We start from the raw sequence: 6,000 nt of genomic DNA, 5'->3' as shown, positions 1-6,000 counted from the left end.
TGTGCTTTTGTTGAAGTAAGAAATTGAAACACTTCATGGTGAAGATGGTACTCAAAGACAACCCATCACCCCATTGGCTACGCCAGCGCATTGAGCTTTGACGTTTCAGAACCGACCTCATCAGAACTCTGGTTCAAATTGCTTATGTAGACCTATAGCTCCCAGCGTAACTACCAGACTCGTGGTCGAGGTTACTCTCGTACACTGCGAGACCTGGTAGGCAGTGAGGCGTTGTTCGAAAGGCGCCTTCACTGCCGCGGCACTGCAGAGACCCAGGTTGTCGTAACTCTTCGTATGGGTGAAGGGATAAGGGTCGAGCCTGTCTTTGTCTGCGGACCCAGGCTAGGGTGGTGGCTGCCGACTCCCAATCGGCCACAAGTCGGTCGCTTGGTTGAGTCAGAAGCGGGCCAGAGTAATTGGCTGACCCGTGCAACCATACGCAAGAAGAGCAGGCCTCTCGAACTAATGGCGTACCGGAGAGAACTGCAGTGCTGTTAATAAAGCAAGAAATATGGTCTTTCTCCAGCCAGTTTGATTGTTCACTATTGCCTATATTTTGTACGCAGAAGCTTCAATGCAAAAAAAAAAAGAAAGAAAACGTGTTAGGCCTGCGTGGAACGCGCTGGAAAAGCGTCCCTATTACAGTCTTTGGTACCAATTGTCCAAATTTTTTGTCACGCCGTGGTGGTCTAGTGGCTTTGGTACTCGGCTGCTCATCCGCAGGTCGCGGGATCGAATCCCGGCTGTGGCGGCTGCATTTTAGATGGAGGCGATTATGCTGTAGGCCCGTGTGCTCAGATTTAGGTGCACGTTAAAGAACTTCAGGTGGTCAAAATTTCCGGAGCCGTCCCCTACGGTGCCTCTCATTATCATATGGTGGTTTTGGGACGTTAAACCCCAAATATCAATCATGAGATTGTGACCGATGCCCACAAGTAACAGGACGACAGTGATAAAGTACCAGCATAGTGCTAGTAACAGGAATCTAAGCAATTGTTCGTGAAGAGACCTCAAAGGCCGTGCGGTTAGTGGGAAGCTTGATGCATTTCCGTTTGAAATGGAGATAAAAACATGGCATATTCTTATAAGAATTTCCTTTCTTGAGGCATAGACACAAAGCACTGTAAGGTACGCGTGGAATCCAACTTTGTAAGGAGTGTGTCTAGAACTTCATTTTAAAGAATATGTGCAACCAGAATAAAGTGCTAAGAATCTATAAAAAAAGAATGTACAGCCTAGACAGGAATAGACAGGCTTTTATTGCAAGAAAAAACTTGGTTTACTTCTCAAAAGTATTCATCACCAGGGGCTGTGGGTTCGTTTGCCTTATGTTCCATCGTTTCTCTTAGCTTTGGATATGACTCGTATAGGGAAACTGCCACTCTTTGCGAAAGATTGGCAGCGTGCCCACGCATTAACCATGGTGTGACTCGCGTTGAGCGCTGGGTCCGAAAATAATGGGAGTGGGCAACAGGCGATTTGCACAAGAAGAGGTGCACGCGGCGATAGCGACGAGATAGCTGGTGGCGAGATAGCTGGTGGCGAGGACTCTCTGAGCGCGAATAAGCGCGTGCTATAGAAAGGGAGCGAAATTAAACATCGGTTACGTGAGGAGTTAATCAAAGTATAGCTAACGATGCAGGGGGTGGTTGGTGATGGTGCTATATAGGACGTGCACTAAAAGAAAAACATATATTCGGCCTTGCTTGGCGTTGGGTTTGGCACTTCAGTTTCAGCAAAGCCGACGCGATTGTGATTGAGCCTATGATAGCTTGAAAAGAAGCGGCACAAGGAGCAGCCTGGCTAAACTTCAGGGTTGTTGCGATTGACCCGCGTGGGTTCGTATCCTTGGTCTATGAGTGGTAGTTTCTTGACGACGAGCTGGAATTGAGAACTACGAATGGAAGAGGTGCTGAAGCAGGAACGATGAGGGGTAGCCTGCGTGGAAAACAGAGACAGAGCACGATAAAGAGGTAATGTTAGAAGCCTTCTTTTCACGACATAATTAAGGTAGCGCTATGGAAAGTCAGTGTATGTAATGCTGGAATATCCAACCGATAAGGTATTCCACCATACCACGTGCCTACATTTTGTCAGGTACTATAGAGCGCCCGCTTATACCGCCTATTATATGAAAAAAAAAATAAACGTGTGCACTTTCACCAAAAGCAGAAAATTACGGTGAAAAGCGAGAATGCTATTGATCGGGAATCGGTAACAATGCAACAACACTAACAGAAGAAGCTCATCTCGCAATTGTGAAATTGTGGAAAATTTGCACGGATGTTACTACCATGCGATCGGGAACGTTATACGATAAATAAATGCGAGTTTAAAAAAATAAACATAGTCAAGAATAATATGATATATTATATTAAATTTTATTATAAACTAAATAGTGTCTTACTATATCATAATGCATTGCTAGGCCACGTACATATTATTATGAAATGTAGAAAGCCAGAAAATTATAGATATCGATTTCCCACAGGTGCCTTTCGTGATTATCAATAGAGTTTTGTTTAACTACGTACAGAGGAATCTGGCGCTGCGTTTGTGAACCTCCTAGAGCTCCTATTTAAACGTTTCAGCGTTTACAACCTGTGCATTGCTTCCCAGTACATACATTCATATATATCGCATCGGCCGTACCGGAGTATATTGAAATACTTTCGGATTACCAGTAACTAAAACAAAGTAGATATATTCTTAAAGCCTTCATTTGACCGTACTCTGCGACAATTCGCCTTGGCGACAGTCAAGACAAAGCACGGGCTCTTAGCGCGAATGATGTTTTTTTTTTTTCAGAAAGAAGCCGATGAGGAGGACCCCTATATAGTAGGAACACGAGAGCGCAACCAATCACACATTTCCAGGGCTTTGCTATGGATGGAAAACTTTATCAAATGTCAGGCAGATTAACGGCCCGGGCTCAGCTCTCCGGTGTCGAGACGTCAAAGCCCTGTCCCTTCGCCGGTTCATGGACGACTGCCCAGAGTTGGTCGGTTAGTTTGGAGATCCGCAGAGCGGCTTCCCACCTCGCCGAAAGAGCACCGGGACTCATAAGTTTCAATTTGGCCTCGCATTCCGTGAGCATGTGTTTTAGCGTAGCTGTGCCTCACTGTCAGACCTTGCAGATGCAGGTGCTATAGATGTTAGGTTATATTCGCTGATAAAACCGTTTATTAGGATAAGTTTTCGTTTGCAGCTGTCGCCAGGCGACTGATTGGGCTCTGTATAAATCGCCACAACGTATAGTATAACTATTTTATCTCGAAAAGGCGCTTTCACGCAAATTAGACACACATGTGCACCTATGAAATGCTCACATGTGTGCTAACGTATATTGTAAACACAAACACTGGTTTTCACAAAGGGTAGCGCACCGGTCCGAGAACTGGCTAACTTCCCTGTCCTTCCTTTCCCCCTCTCCTCCTCCTTCTCTCCCTTTTCCTCGAAAACTGTTTCTCAGGGCAATGTTTTCTGATGGAATCCAACCGCCAGCGTGATTTAATGAATTCTTAATTATAAGTGACCAAGTTCACAACGGTAATCGGGAAATTCCGGGCAGTGCTTGGTCAATGGTGCGCGGAGCACCCTTTTCGAGGTTCGCATCTCTGCTCATCGCCAGATTCTTCAAAAAGCTGCACGCACAAGCTGGGAAAGTGAATTACGTCATTGTTTCGAACACAGGAGGCCAAGGCAGAGCATATGACTGAGAAAATTGTGATCCGGGTTCACCGCAATGCTGCCGAGCTATAGAAAGCTCTAGCTCCCGGTGTTGTGACCGGGAATGCGTATAATGTGTTTGTTGTTCGAACGTTGGCAGTTTGTTTAACATTTTCTTCCCGCCATGCCAGGCCGGCAAAGCTTTCGTGTCAAACTCGAAGGTGCAAGGTAAAGAAGCGCCGTTTTGAAGCCCGAAACTTACGTGGTGTTTCGCCCTATGCAGTGCAGGAACTACCAAGAAAATTTTTCATGAACACGCATGTTTTGAATATTCCACACATCTGAGAACTGTTGGATGCAGCTTATGGAGAACGTGTGCACTAAAGAACTGGCGGGATGAAATGCGTGTCAAATAACCTTTATCAGCGGGAACTTCCTTGACTGTTATCGTTCACATACGCCGCTACACATCTTCGTTTGCTGCATGTGAGCTTTAAGATTGCATATATCGACCGGTGGTCATTTTATCTATATACAGCTCCATTCTCCTTCGATGATACCTATAGCTGGAGAAACGTTTATCGCCGTGAGCGGCTTAGAGTGGCCTTCACGAATGGCAACTCATTTCAGAACAGAATGACCAACTGCCTCGCACGCAATAGGCGCATAGACGCGTGGAAACAATCGCCCATTTTCTCTTTGGGTGTCCCATCTTCACTGCACCCCGAAAAAAAAAATCGGGAGAGTTAAATGAACTTGTCATTCACCCCTCACCACAGGACATTAGGTGGAGACACTGAACGTTGTCGTCCTCCAACAGGGTTTGATGGCGTTGCTGCGCTTTTTGTGAACAGCTGGTCTTAAAGCCTGACTTTAAACAGTGCCGAATTCGCATTCATTTTTACGGTTTTTCCTGAAAATCGAAGTGGCCTCTCAATTTTTTCTTAGAAGTAAGAAGTAGTGATAGTAATCTTCAAGTGTCTACCAAGCCCACGGTCTCTCAAGGAAGAGGTGAGTCTCTTGAACGTCCGAGTTGAGTTTTTGTACCTTTTTATTCGCTTTGCACATCAATTTTCATGTTAGAGATGGTTATACAAAAATCCAATTTTCTTGGGCGACCCCATTGACTATTTTTTATTAAGTAGCTGCTGATAGCGAGCCGGTCAAAACAAAACAAGCGTCGAACAGCGGATATGGGATGATGGGCTGCTGCGTTTGACGCTTTGGGTTGTGCAACTGGCGACGTATTATCATGCCGAAGCAATTGAGAACACCCAAGCCCACACGCAGAAGCAAACAACCAAGCTTAAGGCCAGTGCTGAAATGTTGTGGCGAATGTGCATCCAATTTTTGGTTTTCTATAGCATAGAAAAGAAATAAACTTCCATAGAAGTACGTTGAAAGGCAAAGCAACAAAACACGTATATTTTTCACAAAGACTTTGCGCAATATTGTGCCAAGGAATGCAGGGCGACACGTAAGGGCGAAGTGGAGAAAACTCATCATACGCGAAGACAGCGTGGAAAAATGAGTGCTGACTTGAAAAACAAGAAAAGACAATGCAAACAATTTCAATGCAGAAGAAGATTGATGGTGTTGGTGTTGCTGTTCGTTTTAAGGAGACCCGCTCTCTACAATGCGGCAATTGCAACGCAAAAGCGTGAGTGTGGTATGTGCGACGGGAAACAGGAAACGATATCAGTTTCCGGTATCAGCTTTAAAAAGTTTCGATAGTCAGGAGAAGAGGTGAGATGTCTGGCGCACGAGATTACCTCCGAAGCTGATTTATCTATAGAAAGCCGCGTGCTCAGTGAAATTGCTGAAAAACGGGGCAAGCTGCAATTGGTTTTTGAAGACGGAGGGGGCGGGGGGAAAGGAAGCACCGGATGCGTGATACGGGCATCTCTTCCCGCGATATCGATCAGGGACATCCACTGGCCTTTATAGCCTGCGGCCCCGTAGGTCGATGGGGAAAACTCACGCGGTCCCTTGGGCATTTGCCTAAAATGACTCGAAGGCGTAAGCCTTCTTTTTCTTCTCAGTCAACTATGCTGATCCCTGGCCACCTTGGAAGTTTTCTACATCCGACATGGCTTTACGCTGCCTCCAAGATCCGAGGTACCAGAACATGACACGACCATGTGACGTCACGTTACGTAATTCCACATAGTCTGATGTCACAAACTTGGGCGAACGGAGGCACCATGATGAGGAGATATAGGGCCATCCTCGCGTGATCGTCATTTTTCAGATCACTCGTGTTTCCGTCGAAGGCCACTTTTGCGGTTGGTCAGTCATGGCATTGAGGGATATCAAACTAAAAAAAAAAAA

The 6,000-nt window shown here is 45.7% G+C and overlaps 1 protein-coding gene across 1 annotated transcript in view; it reads right to left on the bottom strand.

The window, feature by feature from the left end:
* Window positions 1-1,503: 1,503 nt before the first annotated feature.
* LOC119159517 (uncharacterized) overlaps window positions 1,504-6,000 on the bottom strand; it is a 199,905-nt gene continuing 195,408 nt past the window's right edge. The window contains exon 5 of the mRNA XM_075890090.1: window positions 1,504-1,938. The gene's annotated coding sequence lies outside the window, so the exon portion shown is untranslated. The remainder of the gene's footprint in view (window positions 1,939-6,000) is intronic.

This window comes from Rhipicephalus microplus, chromosome 3 (assembly GCF_043290135.1).
Source record: "Rhipicephalus microplus isolate Deutch F79 chromosome 3, USDA_Rmic, whole genome shotgun sequence".
NCBI lineage: Eukaryota > Metazoa > Arthropoda > Arachnida > Ixodida > Ixodidae > Rhipicephalus > Rhipicephalus microplus.
Note: the sequence above shows the minus strand (reverse complement) of the source record. Positions and strands in the feature narration are given on the sequence as shown.